Raw genomic sequence first — 19,605 nt, 5'->3', positions numbered from 1 at the left:
ATACTACCCTGTGTACACAGTTCCCCCAAATAATTATAGAATTGGTCATTCATTTTAAGCAAATTTTGAGATGAGCAAAAGTTAGCAAACCTTTGAAAAAAACACATTTCCCAACCCGTCATAAAGACCCCATTAGACCGCATGCATGCAAAGTTCTCCAAACAGGCTTGGAGACTAGAAAAACATTGTTGTGAGTGACACACCCCTAGAAAGAAACATGCTTTCCCCTGGCCTGAAGTGGGTACGTTCAACCCCAAAACCATAGAACTCACCAAAACTTTCATTCAGACCAGACGTAAGAGCCAAGAGAGAGATCTGCAAATGACCCTGCTAAAATTGTGGGCCAACAGAGGGATGGCTCCAACATGCACCATACATGACCACAGAGCTAACAGCAGCAAAGAGAAAGGCTCCAGCTCCTCTGGGTTCGATCGCGAAGGAAAAAGCCTAGAATGGGGCCTACCCAGCCAGGAGGCATATAGGGAGTACTTCCCAAAGACCACCCTGGCACGTAAGAACATGCTCAACCCCCTGGCAGCCCCAGATAGTCTTGAGGAGGGCCCTGTGCTCACAATGCTCATAAGCAAAACACCATAGTACTTTCTGATGGATACCGGGCGGCTAGGTCATGCCTCTATCCAAAACAACTTTCACGATACAGGGGATTTCAGGATCCATGACCAAAAACATCGCCCATTCCTCAGCGATGCTAGCCAGAGCAACCCCTGACCATCGAGTCTGGGGTTATATGGAAAATAATTTAAAATTGTACAGTCTAGCACGACAATGGACCGGCCATGCACACCATCGCTTGGCAGAAAAGCCCAAAGCAGTAGCACGTAGGTAACACAGGGTATGCTCAGGATACGCAGAGGACTATCACATCCCCAAAGGCTAGGGGGGAGACTGGTCAGGGCTACCCGGTTCAGCCTCCACCACTACTCTGGTGCCTCCTTGAAGGAAGAGGCAGCCCACGCGAAGCGGCACCCAGGGCACTGGGAGCCCCCTCCTTGGAATATATGATTTTACAACGCAAACAATTACAACGCATGCTTCTACAACATGGTTTTTACATCACAACTACCATTACATCTCATAATTTTACAACGCATGCCATTACAACACATTCCACTACAACATATACCATTACAACGCATAATACTTTTATGGCAACAGTAGGGTAAGTGTTGGATAGTATAGGGGTAAAAATTGCTATTCCCACTCCAGAGAGTGCAACAGTAGGGTAAGTGTTGGATAGTGTTGGGGTAAAAATTACTATTCCCACTCCAGTGAATGTAACGGTAGGGAAAGTGTTGGATAGTGTAGGGGTAAAACTAACTATTCCAATCTACCCCAAAACCCATACCCACCCTAAAACTAAAACATCTCCATTACTTACCTTATAATGTATAATGGCATGTGTTCTAATGGTATGCGTTGTAATGGCATGCGATGTAAAGACAGTTGCGTTGTAACAGTTGTGTTGTAAACCAGTGCGATGTAATGACTGCATTGTTATGGATGTTTCCCCCTCCTTGTTACCAAAATAGGGCCAAGACAAATGACAGCGGCAAGGAAGGCGACATGTCCGACCATCACAACACCGCCTTAGGGAATTTTCCCAGCTAGTCGCATGGGAGAAATCCCTGGTCTAGGAGTGGACAGCCTATCTCCTACATCCCCCCTGCCCCCCCTGGTCCTGCTGGAGCAACAAAGAACTGGCGAAAGCACCGCCAAAGGGGTCAGGGTGACCACAAACATACAGGTGATGCCTGATGGGGAAAGAACTCAGCCACAGGAACCCAGGGAATCCAACTAAGTGCTCGCACCAAAAGCCAAAAAGGTGGGCGGCCTCAAACCATCATAGAGTGACACTACTGCCTCCAAAGAAACCACAAGGACACACATTGTCACCTCAAAGTATACCATAGATGGAATAAACTGTCATCAGGGTTACCCCTTGCAGAATCCCTACACACTGAGCAAACCCCAGAACCCCTCAAGCACACTGTGAATCCAGAGTATCAGCACAAGCCCCCACTACACACTCGCTTCCAGAAACTCATCATGTAGGGAAGTAGGATGGATCGGCTTTCATGGTTACCCCCACTTGTTGCAGGTGTTAGTATGTTTTTTTAGACTAGCCTGATTTGGATCCTGCTAATCAGGACCCCAGTTACAGTGCTTCCTCCCTAAATTTGACTTGGTAAGTACTTATGTACCTCCCCAATTACCTACTGGTGTACCCCTGTAAATCCCTAGTATATGGTACTAAGGTACCCAGGGTATAGGTACACCAGGGGTCTCCCATGTGCTGGAGCATGTATTATGCCACCCAGGCAAGACCACTCAAACTGTGACTACAGGCCTGCCATTGCAGCCTGTGGAAGATGGTGCTAGCACCATTTATGACAGATATACATTTTCTTATATCTGAGGTCACTACACTTAAAACCTATAAGTCACCCTTAAGGCAGGGTGCTGGGTTATAAGTGTGAGGGTGCCTGTGCATTAGCAGAACACCCCCTACAAACTCTGGAGTTGATTTTCCAGGCTTTGTAAGTGTGGTCAGCCATTTTGATACATATAGTGGCCCTGCGTCATTACGTGATGGCTAACTATATAGTGACTGTGCCGCACCTGGGTATGTTTGGTATCAAACATGTAGGAATCCTACCCCAACACCGTCACTGGTATTGGAGGCCTGATTCCATGCATTGGGGGCTCCTCCGGGAAGCCCCCGTACTCCTGTAACAGCCTTACTGGGTCTGCAAGGAAACTAGTGCTGCTGCCAACCCCAGACATGATTCTGCCCTCCTGCTGCTGAGCTGAGCTGGAGCAGGGTAAGGTAGAACAAAAGGTTCCAGTCACAGGGAGGTGTAACTGCCTCAGATACAGGACTTGGTGTATTGGGCTGTGTAGGAAGCTGGGTCTGTATATATACCAAAGGTATCGAGTTCACAGAGTCCAGGGGGTCCCTAGAGGTATAGCAGAGGCTAAAGTAGGTCAGTACTAACAACTCTCTTTGTGGTAGTGTGGGTGAGCAGTTATCTAGGGGGTGTGTTTAGCATATATTGGATTCACTCAAACAAGACTGATGACTCACACTCAGAGACTGATTCCAGACCAATTAGGTAAGTATAAAAAAGGTATACTTGTATTCTATTTCTAGAACCAAGCAGGACTTGGTACAGGTAGGTAAAATGTAGTTTCAATTCTAAACCTTTACACAAACATGCAATTGGGAATGGATTTGCAATTGTTACAGGTTACATTACACAGTAAATACTTTTCAAACACTTTTTTTATTACTTTCAGATTACATTGATTACTGAGGATTGTATATCTAGATACCACACCTACGGATCTTTTCTTGACTTACGTTATAGTTATTGTTTTCCCCATACAAAACAACAGTTAAGCAGTTAGAACATTTTAGGCCCAAAATCTCAATACATGGGTTCCTATGGGAAAAAAGTGATATTGGTTTAAAAATAAGTAAACGTCTTACAAGTGGGAGTTTTGGATGTTAGGACCAAGTTTCCACAAGGTCTAGATAGGCACTCGAGTTGCACCACCAGCAGCACTGGGGCGGCCGAGTGCAGAGTGCAGGGGACCAATGTTAGCCAATGGGGACTTTGGTTAGGGACTGCTTACGAACAGGCAACTTGGGTGTGGAAGCAAAGATCCTGGGGTTAAGGTCAGCACTGCAGGGGCCAACAGCGGTACGGGGGAGGCCGCGTGCAGGGTGCCATGATGGTGTCTTCTCTGTGGTTCTCAAAGGAGAACTTTGGTTCTGTAAAGTTGCTGCAGGCTCGGTCAGGGAATCGTCCTGAAGGCGATCACTGGCTGGAGAGGTAATTTGGGTTCTTGAGAGATGCCTAGACACTGTTGGTTGGGTCATCCAAGGCCGTGGGGCATTGGGTGCAGGAGTGTCTTTTGGCGTCAGCTTCCTTTACTGCTCCAGTATCGGTCGGGGTACCCTTCAGGTCGAGGCTGTAGGCATTGTCTTGAAGCTTGAGGGAGGTTCAGGCTCGCCAGATCCCAGGTCAGGATCACTGGGGAGGTGTTGGGCTGTGGGTGTCGGGTGCAGAGTGGAGAAGAATTGTGGATTCGCCGGAATCCGGATTCTAGTCTTGGGGTCTTTGTTGAGCAAATTCAGTGCTCATTCAGTCTGTAAGGTGAGTGCAGGGCAGGTCATCCAGGCTTCAAGATGGAGGGGACTGAGATGAGTGCTTCACCTCGTCTTCCCCACCTGAGAGGTGGGTTGGCAAAAGTGAGCACACCTTTCCTCCTAGTTTGGTTTTCCTGCCAATTCTCCCACCCAAGTGGGGGGCAGAACCGGTGGGAGCCAGTTGCTGGGGACAGCAAAAGACAGGGACAACTTCCAAAGGCAGCATGCCTTTGAACCTTCCCCTTCGTGGACCCAGCCCATTATGGGGCAGGAGTCATGACACCTCTGCCCAGGATGGGCTTTGTTTCTCGACCCAGAGAGCAGAGGCTCTCTTCCCAGGGGTCCAGATACCTGTCTCCTGGTGGTCATTGGCGGGATCCATTCAGGAACCACACCAGGGCTGATCGTTTTTCAGGGGGCATCTCTAAGATGCCCTCTGAGTGCATTTCACATTAAATCGCATACTGGCATCAGTGTGGATTTAATGTGTGGGCTTAATGTCCTGAGAAGTTTGCTACCAAGCTTCCCAGGTTTTAGTAAAGCCATTATGGAGCCCTGAAGTTTGTAATGACCAACTCCCAGACCATAAACATTTTATGGCTTTACTACACTTACAATGTCTAAAGAATGGATTTAGACACTGTAGGGGTACAGGGCTCATGCCAATGTACCCTCACCTCAGGACTCGGGCACCCTGCTAGAGGGATGACTTACATGGGCCTCAGACAGTGGGCTTGGCACACAGGGACACTTCTCTGCACCAAAACACGCAGCCTGCAAAGTTAGATACATGGCCCCTAAGGGTGTCAAATTAGGTGCTGCAGCCCTTAGAGGCCTTCCCTGGTTACAGTGCCCTTGTTACCCATGGTACCTTTTACACGGGGCCTACCTGCGGCCAGAGATGTGCCAATTGTAGGTACAAAGATACAGTTTTGGGAAAGAGCACAGGCCCTTAGAACCTGATTAGCAGTGACCCAGGGCGCAGCAGGTCAAAGTGCATCAGAAATCGGGCATCAAATAGGTGGAGTTACTGCAACAGAAACCCACTTTCCTACAGGTTGAGGTAGGGGGTACATGCCAGCACAAAACCAGACTGTTTTGAAGGGCACATTTGGTGCCCTTTTTGCATACTCTTTGAGAACCAGTTCTGGGATCCCTTGCCTCCCGGTCTGGTGCAAAACTGGACAAAGGATATGGGAGTATCCTCCCCTCAGTCCAGTCCCTCCTCTGGGAGGGACCTCTGAGTCATCCTAATCCTTTTCTTAGAGTATAAAAGGGCTTCCCTGTGGGTGGGGGCCTCAGATTTGTCGTGGGACACGACTCAAGCCTTAAATCACGTCACTCTTCGACTGTCTAGACACTTGGACTTTGCTGGACTTTGCCTAGAGCTGAGACTTCATCAAGAAAGACTCCTGCTTCTTCTGGTCTCATTGTTCTGCAAGTCATCTTCATGGTTTGTGTCTGTGCCCCTTCCAAGTTCTTCAACAGACCTGTGGGCATCAAGGACACTCCCTTGGAGTGAAGGCGTCACTTCCCTGCATCTGCAGGCACCGCAATGAAGCGGACGGGTCTGCTGCTCCTGACATCCCACAGACTTCAAAAGGCTCAGCAACACAGGTGGTGGTTCTGCAACTCCCTCGAGGTCTGACCCGTCCTCTCTGCAATTTTGAGGGCAGTATCCCTCGTCAGAATAGCTGGGACTGAACCCCTGTGCAATGTGTTGACTTGCCATTGCCAAGGCTTGTTGGCTCTGCACTCCAGAGATCTTCAGTCTACAAGAAGCTCCATCCTCCAGCATCTCTTCCTGCCCAGTTCTTCATTCTCACCACATCCTCTGCACTGTGGGTTTTCATCTTTGGTGAGCTGCTCGATATCCTCATGCGCCCCCCGTGCCTTTGGCCTTTGGCTCTTCTTGACGGTCTGCTCCTGCTTTAGTGGGCTCCCCTGCTAGCTCGGGACCTGCTCTGACTCACCTGCACTTGGTAAGTCCCTTGGACTCTTCTGCTCCCAACGTTGCTCCTTCAATGTTTTCCATGTTTATTGCTTTGTCAAGGCTTGTTGATGCTGCCGCTGGCACCGGCCCTCTGGTTTTCTACTTCTGATGTGGGACAGCTCCTGAATGGCTCCTCCTCAGAAGCGCCTAGTCCTCACACCTGCAGCAACAAGGTCACCGTCATCACTCCTGCATCTTCCGTCATCTGTGGTCATTGCTCTCCGTGCCTCCTGGTCACTTCCAAGTGGCATAGACTCTGTCCCCTCTGCTTGTAGGTTCTTCTCTTTCAGAATCCATCCTTGGATTTCGTTCGGACTCTTCCCCTTCTTCGCCAGTTACATCTTTCCTGAAGTCCTCCATTTTGATCTACTGCGGTTTCAGATATCACTTCGCACCTATGCACACGGCTTCCCTGGTGTAGGTATCCTGGTTCCTGGGGCATCCACAGGTGGGGTGACTCTACAACCTTCTGTCTTCCAGGGTACACTGGGGGGATATTCTCAAGAACGTGTGATAACCATCGCAAAAGTAACCTAACACAACTTCCAACATCGCAGTGTATCGCGGGAAAATTACGCCATGTTAACGAAGCATTCTCAACACGGCGGCACCATGCGATATTCCCCAGATAACGCGCCAACTGACCGTGTTAAAATCAACTCCACGCTGCAAAAATGCGAAACGCAAACGCAAGGAAAGCTGCGATAAGGCCAATCGCGATACAAAAATCTGCAAAAACCACCTACAGGCCTGCAATTCACACGCGTTAGGTGGGAACAATCACCATAAAAGTACAAAAAAATTGACAAACAAATGCCAAACCACAGTCACGCACAATGGATGTTGCCAGAGCAAGTACGGAGGAGAACTAGAACCCCACAAGCCCCCCGGAGAACCTGCCTGGGACCTCGGGTCAGGAAAGGGCAAGGAGAAGAAGAGTAGGAAGAAGCACTTCAGTCCGCAGGAAACAGGATCCTGATAACGGAAGTGGTCGAACACCATCAACAACTGTTCGTCACCTCCACTGTGTCATTGGCAACAAAACATGGACTATGGCAGTCCATCGTGGACAAGGTGAATGCAGTCGGAGTGCTGAAGACGACAATGGAAGAGGTCAAGAGGTGCTGGAATTACATCAAGCACAAAACCAAGCTGAAACTCACCAACAACCGGAAGGCAGCAATGCTGGAGGTGGGATTCCTGCACCACAGGAGGAGCTGGACGACATGGAGGGAATGGTGTCCACAGTCATCAGTGGGGAGATGGTGGCTGTAGTCAGGGGACCGGATACTGCTCAACATGACTGGACACAACAGCACCAGGGTAAGTAACAACCATGGACTGGGGGACGGGGAGATGGGCACAATGGCACACATGCACAATTGAGCTGAGCATATCAGCGGACAAACCATGCCCCAGACCCCAACTCCCACCAAGAGAACAATGTACCCAAGTATGCTACATGTCAGCACTGTACAAGCACAGAAGTCAAAGGCACACCGCATGAAAGGGATAAGGTGCAGCAAATCAGAGCAGCAGGGGCCAACACCCATGCAGCACACACAGATAACATGCAGAGCACATCAACATTGACAACAAAGTGGCACAAACCGCATCACGTCCACAACAGAACACAAGACACAACTGGCGCCTACTGGGTGTAGACACTGGCCAATCACAAGTGGCATTGCAGGGAAATTTGAGTAGACAATGTACAAGTTCAAACACACATCTGTGATGTTGTGTAAATGTCCACTGTCCCTCAGCAAATAGGCAGCCCCTTTAAAACAGCCACGATGTACACAGTCATGCAGTCTGTATGTGAACATGTACAATCCGACAACACATATGTGAGCACATTGTCAAACTGCATCTCCCCTTCACATTGCAGAGGGACAATCAACACCTCCTGCAGAGCAGCCCAAACCTCTCTTCTCTGATGACGAATAGGACCACCACAGCTTTGACTCCGATGCCCTCCAAGAGTTCATTGACAGTCTCCACAGCCCACCTCCAGGAGCAAGCCAGCCCAGCTGCAACGGGGAGACCCCACCCCCTGCACAGACCACACAGTAGGCAGCACCGACCAACACGGCTGCCTCCCAGGACCCACACAAAGAACACATGGCCTTCCAACGCCGTGTATTGGGATGCCAGGAGCAGCTGGCTGAACAGGTGTGGGTGGGCTTCGACCACATGGCAGACAAACTAGATGCCATACGTGGGTGTCTAAGTCCCATCATGGACCACTCACAGTCCCTAACGGACACCCACAGTCCGCTCCATGCTCTCCAATGAACCATGGCTGACATCGCTAGAGTCCTGACGACTGTCTAGTCAGAGTGGCTCCAGCGAGCTCGCCCGGGATTTGGGACTCATGTGGAGGCTCATGGAGACCATGGAGTGGACCAATGCGGAAAGAGCGGCTGCCACGGCTTCACAACAGCGAGAGGTAACTGGGTTCCACAATGACCTCAAAACCATCCTAATGGCATTGCTGCCACAAGGCCTGGCGCCAATGCATGCTGCTGCTACCACTACATCTACATCTCCGCCCCCTGAACTGTCAGTGCCACACAGTGCGGCAACATTCCACCTCCAGACCCTGAGGTGTCACTGCCACACAGTGCTGCAGAAAGGCTAGCACCACCCACACGTGAGGCACATGAGACAGCAGAGGATGAGGATGCGGATGAAACCACCTAACTGGTGCGGAGGAAACTGTAGCATTCATCTCCACCATATGGCCAGTTTCAGCTTGGTTCTGCCCTCTGCATCATCACCTTCCACTGTCCCCGATACACTCTGCAACACTCACCTTGTACCTCGCAATGGACTGACATATTCTGTGTGATCGCCAATGACACAGCTAACAGACTGCTGACTGAACTCCTCCTCTTCCTTTGGATTTGTCATTCCCTGAAGGACTCTGGCTGGCCCTCCATGGACCAACATTGTAAAGTGGGCTTTGCATGGCCCTGTACTGCTCCAGATGCAACACTCCACTGAATGTGCATTAAACATTCTGAATCACACAGATGTGTTGTGTCTATGGTCTTTCAAGTGTGGTACTATGGACAAATGTAGGGTCAGTGAATTCCTCTTACGTCCATGTGGCTCATGTCATTGGACTTGGGTCACAGGGTGACACATTGCCAAATGTTGTCAGGGTGGCGCTGACGCAACAATAGCAACACACACATTTGTTACTTCCTTGTCCAGCCCCGTATGGAACAACGTCCAGAGCCCCGGGGTCATTGTTCAAACCCTTACGCTGGACTGGCATACGTCAGGCCAGCCCACTCCATTTACGCTACATGTCCCGGGTCTTCCCTGTAGGGATCTGCTGCTCACTGGTCTAGTTGTCAGCATGCCACAGCCACTACCTCACAGCTGGTGTACACCCATCCAGCACACGCATCACAGCACATGTGACCCTGCCAATAAAAAGGGCTGGGCGCACGTGCTCGATGCCATTTCCTACCTAGGCATGGGGACCTGGGGGCCTGCAACATCACATTCCGCAGGCCTGGAGGTGACATGATGGCATCCGCACCACAATACCCAATCACAGAGGGTCCATGACTTGCGGGGCTCAGACCTGGTGGCACCGGATACACTGCTGCCAGCACAGGCACACCACCACAGAGCGGTGACTTTCGGTGCACTGAGGTAGGGGCACCATAAGTGCTGTCCGTCTATCTCTCTCTCCCCGTCTCTGTCCGTCTATCTCTCTCTCCCCTTCTCAGTCCGTCTATCTCGCTCTCCCGCTCTCTGTCCGTATATTTCTCTCTCCTCCTCTCTTCCTCTCTCTCTCATTTGCTCTCTCTCTGTCCCTTGATGTGCGCAGGACACACCTTCTCATCATGATTTTTGTTTTGCAGGCTCTGACCTACAGATTGTCCCGAGGGGAACCGCCATGTGTCTTCATTTCTGTTCTCTGTTTCGAAGGTGAATGTGTGATGCTTGTGTTTTTGTGACGACACATGCATGTCACCAGATGTGATTGTGCGACATCAGGCGGTTTTTTGTTACCTGATTCCATGTAGTTGATGTGGCATGTCTTTGGCCGGGGTGGGTGCTGGGGAAGGGGGGGTCCTGGGGGTGGTGGCGGTGGGTGTTGCGGCCCTCTTGGTTGTCCGGCACACATGTTCAGTGGCTCCATGGCATCTGTTGTTCTTCAGGTGTGGCTGTGGGCTGGGCTCCCTTCTGTGGTGCAGGCTGCCGTCCGACTTTACACCAGGTCAGAGCAGGTGTTAATTGTCTGCTGCTAAGGTGCCTTATCTCATGTTTCGTGGTCTTTTCGCCGATCTGCCTGGTCGTTGAGAATGTTGTGGAGTGGTGTTGTCGCGGCTTTTTGCACGGGAACGCCTACTCTGTATCTCATTAGCGATAGTTGCCAGGGTCATCCATGACGATGTTTTTTGCGGCTGCTGTCACAGGTAAACTGGAGCTATGGGCTGTTAGCACCAGCTTGTGAATGGGGTTATAAATTTATCACGACTTTGGCTGCGATAAAGTGCCATTAACTCGGCGATAGCTCCTTGAGAATATGCCCCTGGGAAGGGTCCTTCTTCTTCAAAACTGCAACTGCGACTTTCCTGTTGACTTCCATTGAGTATGCAGTTGTGTTTCCACTCTACAGACATCCTCCGTGGGGTTCCTAGGAACTTACCTTGAGTGGTTCCTTGTATCCCCAGCTCTTGTGAATCTCCTGGTCCAAGTCCCGACTTCAGTTGCAGTTCACATTCCACTTTCTTAGTATATGGTTTGGTCTCCCCCTGGAGGCCACTGTGTATTATGCTTTCTTATTTGTTTACAATTGAAGTATTGTGTGTATTTGTGTTGATATCTCCGAGTAGGAGATATACCAATGTGTTAGTGAGTGTTGTGTGATAAATAGACATATTTTATAAGTACACTGGGTGGTTCTTTTTAGTTTAACCTACACTACAAGATTTGTTATGAACCCCAAAATACCCCAATATAGGCCTAGGTAGTTACACAACCTTTTACCTACATCTGTTCTACCATTGTTCTACATAACATGTCTGGCGCTGACCTTTTACCTAGTTAGGTACTACATGACTGTTGTGTGACTTTTTCTGAAAGCTAGCCTCATGTTATGTTATGTTAATGACATTTTTAAAGCGCAGCAATTACCCGAAGGTGTCCTGGCGCTAGCTACATCTCCTATTGGCCGAAAGTGGGAGAAAGGATTTATTGGGATAAGAGCCAGGTTTTTAAGCCCTTCCTAAAGGACAAAAGTTCTGTGGCATTTCTCAAGTGGAGCGGCAAATCGTTCCAGGCTTTTGCCGCACAATGAACAAAGCTTCTGCCACCCCACCTGACTTTTTTTGTGCATGGCACTAAGACCAGCTTGGTCCCCATTGATCGCAATGTTCTTTCCGGAGTGTACCAATGGAACTGCCATTTTAATTTGTCTGGCCCTGTACCTTGGAGTGCTTTAAAAACCATGCACAGAGCCTTAAAACGCACTTGACTCCTTACCGGAAGCCAGTGCAGTTTTTTGATTTCCTTAGATATAGGGGACAACCTTGACGTGCCAGTAAGCAGTCTAGCCGCTGCATTCTGCAGCAGTTTGAGTTTGTCCAGGAATCTTTGTTGAACATTTAAATAAAGACTCTTATAGTAGTCCAGCCTCGCCCTTACAAGAGCCGTGACCACTGTTTGCCGGCTACACAGAGGAAAAAAACGGCAGTATTTTCCTGAGCATTCTCATCACATAAATTGTTTTCGATGCCACTGAATTTACATGGTGACTAAAGGTGAGACTCTCATCCACTATTACGCCCAGGTTTTTGACCTTTTTTGAGGGGACAGGGAGAGTACCCATTGTGTCTGGCCACCAGGTTGGTGTCCAAAAGTTGGTGTTATTGCCAAACAATATGACCTCGGTTTTACCCGTATTAAGTTTTAGGCATTTCTCTGCCATCCAACTTCCAACTGACAAAATGCAGTCTTGGAAACGTTCTTCAATTCCCACCTCCTTGCCTGGTAGAAGAGATACCACAATTTGGGTGTCATCTGCATAAGAGGTGAGGCCAAATCCAAATGCGCTAATAATGTGGGCCAGAGAAGAAACGTACACATTAAAAAGCGTTGGACTGAGAGAGGACCCCTGTGGAACCCCACAGGGCAGTCCAAAAGGTTTGGACTGGTAAACCCCCAGAGCAACAATTTGTCCTCTATCTGCAAGAAAAGATCTTAAAAGATCCCAAGCTATCCCATGGATCCCATCTGCCTTTAGACGGTCCATAAAGATGAGATTGATGGACCGTATCGAAGGCGGTGGATAGATCTAATAAAATCAGAGCTGCCTTGCCACCTCGATCAATGGCTTCCCTGATCTCCTCTGTGGCTTTAATGAGCTCGGACTAGGTACTGTGTGCCTCTCTAAATCCATACTGAGAGGGATCCAGAGCTTGTGTCTCAGCTAAAAAGGTACATAGTTGTCTGTTAATTATTTTTTCAATCAGTTTTGCTGTTATTGGGAGCCTAGAAATAGGGCGAACGTTATTTGGATCATTAGGGTCCAGGCTGGGCTTTTTTAGAAGAGGCAAAATAGAGGCCAATTTCCAACGAGTTGGAAATTGCCCTGTTGCAAACATACCATTAAAGATAGATGATAGTGATGCCGCAATTGGGATCAGGGCTAGTTTAACCACTGCAACCGGACATGGATCAAAGGGCGACCCTGAATTTGCAGCCCTGAGGCTCTCTTGAATATCATCAGGGGACACCTACAAGAAATTCTCAAAGGTAGGGATTGGAGCCCTAGCAGACTTGGATTCCTCCCTAGTCACATTCATCCCTCCAGTACTTGACCCACTGAAGGCCAAGAAGATAGACTCCACTTTGGTCAGAAAGAAGTTGGCAATTTCTTCGCGTAGTTCCCGACTTGGCTGAACTATGGTAGGACTAGGAGAAGCCAGGATAGAAACAGTTCTAAACAACTCTTTTACTGAATTCTTTGTTGCATCAATACGAATTGCATAACATTTTTGTTTAGCAGAAAAAATGAGTTGTTTATAATGTGTTATGCGTGAGTATTCTCAGTATCACAGCAGGATTACCATCTTCTGCATAATAATAACTCTGTATAAGGGTCATCTCTATCATCATCCTTGCCTGACATGCCCATAGTACACTTCTAGGTAGAACCCCTGAGGGTATATTTTGGGTATATAAGCACTACATCGTCACTAGGCAAACTAGAGGAGAAAACGACTGCCATGCTGACACGCTGACACGTGACATTGAGGTTCCTGCACGCAGACACTCCAGCACGCAGTGGTCGGACATCCATCGCGGGGTATTCTTCTTGAGACCAAGACGCGGTCCTTCGCTCTCCACACATCAGATAATGGGGTTGGCTTTATCCTAAGGGGATTCTTGGCGATACACCTACATACATGCTAGGTACAGGTAGGTACATCTAGTTAGGGTGGCAACATAGGAGTACGCATTATTACTGTCATGTCTGTATAAGCCTACATATGTTCATTGTTTTAGCACTATGGTAGAATTCTACCTTTTCTTTTCTCTGCTGGTGCTTATAACCATATATATTTGTTTCTGTCTCATGGTTGTTGTAGCACATGTATTTTACACTAGAATGACACTGATTCAATAAATACTTTTTGCAAAATTTCCCCACAGTTTATTCTGTGTATCTCTCTTTTAGACAAAGTGAGCACAAGTGACTGAGCGAAAAGTACTGTATAGTTTCCTTGATCCCTGAGGGGTCAGGGTTGTCATGTTCGATAGATGCCAGAAGCTATTTGCTCCTTGGTAAGAAAGACTCGTAGTGGCACTGTCAGCTAGCAGGACTAACAGACTAACATATCCTTTGGTGGGTGTCTGGAATCAGTCTGGACACTGATCCCTTAGTTTATGTTGTTTAAATGCGCAGATCCTATATAGATTTGTAGGAACTACACAACAGATTAGATCTGGTAAAATGGCTGCTTAACACTCCATTTGGGATAAGCCTGAAGGCTGCTCTGTACAGCTACCACTTAGAGAGCTTTCTATGGTTGTTTAAAACCACTAAAATCACCATAAGGGTTGTCCAGATTAGTGCAAGGTGCTTGACCTAAACAAGTATGCACCATATACTAAGCCAGCCTCCTACACACTACAAATGTAAAAAGGCAACATCACAACAGTAGGGATAACTCAAAACCTTTAATTAAACACAGCAGCAAGGATAACCCAAAACCTTTTATTTAACAGCAACAGTAGGGATTACTTCAAGCCTTTAACGCCAACCAGTAAGAATAATGTAAAACCTTTAAGAGTACATAGGAAAACCTCAAGATGGCCGTGCTAAAATTACCGGGCATCCACAAAAGAGTTATTCATAATGCTGCTTACAGGAGGCCTGAGGCCCGCTGGGCTGTTGATCCCCCTCGGCGGGTTAGCTGCCGCTCCCCCAGGGGAAAGACAGTCTGACAAAGAAGTAGAACAGCCCCCCTCAGTGCATGAAAGTGGGCACCAAGATCCTTGTGCCCATAACACCAGGGCATGCCGCAGTTCTAAAGAACTCCACTCGCTCATGTTTTTCAGGCCTCCTCCCAATGGAGGCCCGCCTATGGTTCCAAAACTGGATGAAATGCCCCTTGGTGAAAGCAAGACCTTTCATGCGTTTTTGGGAAGGGGGTTCAAAAAGAACACTAGAGCTTCATGGGTCTTACAATGCTCCAGCACTGAGTCAGTAGATAAATCCACCAGCGAGTAGATGTTTCAGTTCGCTTACTCAACATGCACTAAGCCCCTGCTGCACACCTGACTCCCCTCTGGGAGCAGAGCATTCGGCTCCATCCTCCTCTACCCCAAAATGCTTCCAAAACCATCTAAGGCCAACCCATTGGATCACACCTCGCAAAAAGTGATAGATCTGAAACATCCAGGGCCCGAGGAGAGGGGAACCCTCAAAACCCTGCAGAAAGAACCCAATTTTCAGGCCCCAATCCATTGGAAAGTCCCACCAAGTTTATTTACGCACCTGTATCAGGCCGGACACCTAAAGTCCTAACGGGAACCTTGACTCTCGCCGAGAAAAAACTGCAGGAAAACAGGCCCAGACATTTTTTTCACTGCAGGTTTCCAACACGGGGCCCACACACGACCTTCCAACCACCTCCAGTATCCCTGTTAGAAGTGTCAACACCCAAGAGGTGGGAGCAGCCCACTGGGACACACACAATAGATCCCAAGGTTCTCCACCCTCCCAGAAGAAGGGTGGAACCCAAATATTCAGCCCAATTAGAGAAACCTCGTTCCACGACACATGCAGGACCCAAGGGGCACACATGTGTCAACGAAAACTTAACCCTAAGAATTAAACATCCACCTCTCCTCACAATTGCACACAGCCCAGATAGTTCAAAATGACACCTCAGCACCTGCCAAAAACATCACAAGCTGAATAGAATAGCTTGCATAAAAAATATTGTTCCCACTGTAGTAAGTAGACGGGGGAAAACCCATAATACAAATTGCATTACAATTAGTTTAAAAATCCCTGGCTGTCCCCAAAATTCTAATGCTCACTTAAATTAGTTGAAAAACCTTAAAAAATCTCACCAGTGCCAATAGAAAGTCTATCCCCTCTGTCCAATCTTGATAGAAAAATTAATTCCCCAGTAAAACCACATAGCACCCCAGTACAACCATATAGCAGGGTCATTTTACAGGTAAAACAGCAATGTTCCAATAAATTTCCTAACAAATGTGAATTTCCCAGTTAACCTGTGACCCACAGCTTTTACCTCACAGGTCAGCGATCGAACTGAAAGTGTACCAACGATGGTGTAACCCAACATTCTTCTAATCGAGACTCTCAAAAGACTTATTTGTCAAGTTATTTATCGTTATATTTTGTAAATGCTCTCTTTAGCCAGGGTGCTTTTGAACCTCTCCAGAACCAAAAATGTACATAATGTTATAAGCTCTACTTTTACTTTCTACTAACGAATGCACAGAGACCTCTTTCACCTCACCTACACTGAACCAAATGCTTGTATTCCTAATACAGTACACAGCACACTCCTACAAAACATCTGGTATCAGCATATGAGCAGTATAGGTACCCAAACTATGAATAGATAATGGTATGTCTGCTCGCTGATACCTCACGCAGTAGGTGCAGACATGCTTTACTTATCACAGGAGGTAGTCCCCGAAAAAGCAAAATGCCTCGTCCATCTGTACTATGTAGGATCAACGCAAAAATCTAACCCAACCGGGTAGAACCCCATAGGACTCTAGTAAACGTCACCCTTATGCGACCAACTCCACTGCATTATATATTTCCACAGAGCCAAGCGATATCCTACCAGAGATAGACAGGATGCGCATGAAGGGCATCATAGGGGAGGATACTGTTTGGCCCCAAGACTTTGCAGAAAAGAGGTTCCTTGAGGTAGGAAGACCACTGCATCAGTGCACAAACAGGCCCACTCCTGCCTCTGTCTGCAGTCCCAGGGTGGCCCTTAACATCACTGGGGCCACCTTTGTTAACAAACAATGGAACCTGGACATGGTATTCCAGTGTAGGGCCGCTCATCTCAATCACATGGGAAGAACTGAGTCCCATGGGAGGGGGTCAAACTTCAGCATAGACACCCCATGCCAGGAAATTTGGGATAGCGAGATTGATAGGTACACATGGTTGAAGGGGAAGGGGCAACCCCTAATTGTAAGGAAACTTACATTGAACTCTTTAGGTTTCAGAGGCATAGGAACTATACCGTTAGGAAGCAATGAGAATTGTGGTACGATAATGCATATAACGGACCCGCAATGGGACACCTCTACGTTAATGGATCTGTATTTGTAATGTGGAGATCTTGCCTATACCCAACTGGTTCCTGGATGGCACAGCCTCTGTACCCTTGTGACCATACACAACCCAACCCTGGTTATCCCTGGAGAAAATCTGTCTGAGTTGACTCAACATACAGAAGAAAACAACTCTGTTGCATCAGGCTCATAAGAGAAGAACTGCTGAGGATTTTGGTTGAGCTCAGCACAAGCACATTCCAGAAGAACTCACACTGTTCACAAAAGCTCAAGTAAACATCAGAAGATCAAAACACTTTTTTACCAAGCATCCAAAAGCCAACACCCGCTGGTTACAAATAACCAGATGGGAAATGATGAAATGAATAAACAGTACTGAGCTCATCCTAAAAGCTATCAAAGAGGAGTCGAGAGCCACCCGCCTTATGGTGATGCAACATCTGTATGTACTCAATATTTATCTAAGCCTTGAAAAAGTTACTATGTAATGAAACACGTGTCGGCTGCCGATCCAACATCCAACAGGGGGTCACACTGCATTGTGCCCTCCATCTTTCGAATTTAATGTTAACGGGCCCGATTCACAGAATTAACTTAAGACAAAATCCTAAACTTACTAGTTTTGGTATTCACAGAATGCACTTACTACTTTTGGTATTCACAGAATGCACTTAGTACTTTTGGTATTCACAGAATAGATTTACGACTACTAACTTTACGTCCTCACTCGGGCCGGAAATTCCGGCCCGGAGGCAGAGCTTCTGGCCTGGATGCGGAGCTTCCGGCCCAGAGGCGGAGCTTCCGGCCCGGAGGTGGAGATTTCGGCCATGGCTAAATATCCGCCGCCGGCCGGAATCCCCACCTCTGGGCCAGAAGCTCCGCCTCCGGGCTGGAAGCCCCGCCTCCGGGCCGAAATTTCCGGCCCGAGTGCAGACGTAAAGTTAGTTGTCGTAAATCCATTCTGTGAATACCAAAAGTACTAAGTGCATTCTGTGAATACCAAAACTAGTAAGTTTAGGATTTTGTCTTAAGTTAATTCTGTGAATCGGGCCCATTGTATCTTTTGTGTTTGAATCGATGATACTATCTAATGTGTGTATTTTATACATTAAATTGAAAAGTAAGCTACACATTGTTCATTGTCTGAATTGAATGTTGCAACGAGTAGGATAACTATCCATGAACTAATATTGAAATAAATTAGTGCTGAGGTCTATCCTGTTGCTTAAAATTTACACTGGGTTCAGTTGAACCACAGTGAACTGACACCTGTGGTAGTGGGCTGTTCTGTTCTTCACCTTGAGGGGCACCTATTGTGTATTTCAAGTCTTACTACATAGAGAGTGATGTGGTAACATTAAACCACCGCTACCGTTTGTCAAGTATTACAACATCTGTATGTTTTGGACTTGATGACCGCTATGGACGGTGGGTGGATGTTAAAATCGCCTAGAATGGTTATTGCACTTCTGGAATTGATACTCTCTGCTATGAGTTCGGGGAAGTTGATCCAGGAAGGTACTGCAGGGCCCCGGTGGTCGGTAAATGAGTATCCCTGAAAAGGTTTGGGTGGGTGATAGCCTAACGCTGAATAGTATAGTGTCACAATTAAGGAATTTAGGTGTAGTGGTACAACTGTGTATGTCTTTGCATTTAATGGCTATTCCTTCTCCAGTTTTTCACACTCTGTTCTGTTTGTTTAAGTTGTATCCTGACGGACGGCCCAGTGAGAGATCTGTCATAGACCATTCTTTAAGCCATGTCTCCTTTATAAATAGGACATCCAGCTGTTCTTCCTCAATTAGAAATCTAATCTCAATTGTATGTGCTGGGAAGAACCTACAGTTTATTAGTCCCATTTTCCATCTAGCTTTTTTCTTTGTTTTTGTTGGGGAACCCTTTAAACAGCCACTTTCCTCCCTCACTGACCATTTGCATTGGTTGCATGTGATCTTACTTCCTGTCAGGTATTGCAGTGCAATTGAGTGACTACATAGTGGGCTGGGAGCTGGCTTCAGCTGTAACAATTCTTTTGTGTCGTATCTTTTCACTCCCTGTGCATCTGAATTATAACAGGCAGGGTTCCTGGCCCCGGCCAGATGCAGACATGCGCAGACGGCCTTGCCTTTGGCGCACCTTTGGCGCACCAGCTGTGCACCCACTGTGCGCATCTGCTGCGCGTCTGCACCTGCTTTGGATTAAATAGGCAGCTTAGCAGCACAGCAAGAGCACTGCCTGCCTGGCCGCCCCCAACTGGAAGAGCTAAACCTGAAGTTTGAAACACGCTCTCTGCCCTCTGTGCAATCGGCAATTCAGCCGCGATGGACCGGAGCAGGAAACAAGGGAATCCTGTGTTGTAGGAGTAAGTGCCCTCAAGTCTTTAATATAAAACCCTAATGCTCTCCAACTAGAAAGCAAGTGATAAAATAGTTAAAAAGTCACCTTTTAAAAAATCATGAGGTGAGACGCCGGCAGACTCAGCCCCTGTCCGCTGCATTATAGCAATGTATTCCAGGATCCATGCTCATACGATTATATTTTTGTTGCACATAAGAACAATGTCAATGTATGTTCAGACCAGAGCAAACATAATCTCATCAATACCAGT

General features: G+C 47.6%; 1 protein-coding gene across 1 annotated transcript in view; it reads right to left on the bottom strand.

Annotated features, from left to right (window-relative positions):
* The window catches only part of LOC146860824 (sperm-specific sodium:proton exchanger-like), a 4,630,975-nt gene that overhangs the window by 3,051,296 nt on the left and 1,560,074 nt on the right, over positions 1 to 19,605 (bottom strand). The gene's annotated exons all lie outside the window — the stretch shown is intronic.

Source organism: Triturus cristatus, chromosome 3_1 (genome assembly GCF_964204655.1).
Source record: "Triturus cristatus chromosome 3_1, aTriCri1.1, whole genome shotgun sequence".
NCBI classification, from domain to species: Eukaryota; Metazoa; Chordata; class Amphibia; order Caudata; family Salamandridae; genus Triturus; species Triturus cristatus.
The sequence above is the reverse complement of the archived record's forward strand: the minus strand, read 5'-3'. Positions and strand labels throughout refer to the sequence as shown.